Source organism: Priapulus caudatus, unplaced genomic scaffold (assembly GCF_000485595.1).
Source record: "Priapulus caudatus unplaced genomic scaffold, Priapulus_caudatus-5.0.1 Scaffold55, whole genome shotgun sequence".
NCBI lineage: Eukaryota > Metazoa > Priapulida > Priapulimorpha > Priapulimorphida > Priapulidae > Priapulus > Priapulus caudatus.
The window spans coordinates 43,087-44,346 of record NW_014577116.1 but is presented as its reverse complement, the minus strand read 5'-3'; positions in this window follow the sequence as shown (position 1 = coordinate 44,346).

The following is a 1,260-nucleotide window of genomic DNA, read 5'->3' as shown; positions in this document are numbered from 1 at the left end:
GTTTCTTAGCGATGGCGTTCGAAATAAATAGGTTATGCTGCGTTCCGACATGTTTTGAAAAAATTTACTCTAATATAGACGTTTTATCGGCAGGTTGGAGAGGAAATACCAATTTTGCATTAAAGATATTGTCAATGAAATCTTGTAAAACGAACCAGACGAGTGTGACACCACAGACTGTTAACTGCGTGTCTATATAATATGCTATATAATTGCCAAAACCTACCTAATTTGCATAAATTTTTTTTAAATACCAAAACCCTGTAATACGTTTTGAGACCAGCCCTTATTCATTCGCATACCAAAAATGAGCAAAATCCATTGAACCTGAACTGACTAATGGCAATTTCCATTTTTGCCAAAAAAATTGACGTGGCTCGAAACTACGTCGACTCGCGTGCTCCAAAATAGGACGTTCATACCTCTCCCATAGCAGTAACAACTATACCCAATTTCAAACATGTGGGGCAAACGGTTCTCGAGTTATCGTTGATCGTAGCCAAATGTTGACGGAAGGACGGACGGACGACGACCCATGGCAATAGCTCATCTTGACGATGTACAATAAGTTTACTTCAGTACAATCAGTGGCAAGTGTAAACGGTTTACAACCAAGGTTGTATGTTTCATTTAAAGATGCAACAGTCGTAATTTCTCTCGGATGTATTCGGTGTAGTATAATACAACATTTTTTGTAACTTCGACCATTTTTATTTTAGAAAATGATACCCCTCAACATGTTAAATATACATTATCTACATTCACCTTGCCCAGCCCAATAACACGAAACTAAGACATTTTTTTCAATAAAAAGTCTCCATCGGAAGTCGCTACATGACCAAGCACAATTACAACTAATAGCACCTTGTCTTAGATAAGCTACTCCAAAATTATTGGATAAATGTTTAGCAGTTACCAGCACAACAGATGTACATGTTGATATGCCAGTTGGAATGTACAGACGATCACACAAGGCATAAGTAGCTGTAATCGTGTAGCGGTTTGGTTCTGGACAAGATAAACGTATACCTAAAAAACACCACCACGCAAACTTTTTCCCTCCAATGCCCTATACACCACCTTGTTCTCCAAGACAAATGGTACTTCCTATTTCAGGCAAGAGTTGCACCCGATTTTCACCTTTTACACACGTTCCAAAGTACCCTTCGCATTGTATGATACAGATCTATGTGCTGACTAATTTCACTTTCTGTGTGCAGATGATCAGACAAAGCCGTGAGGGGCAAAGAACAAACCTCA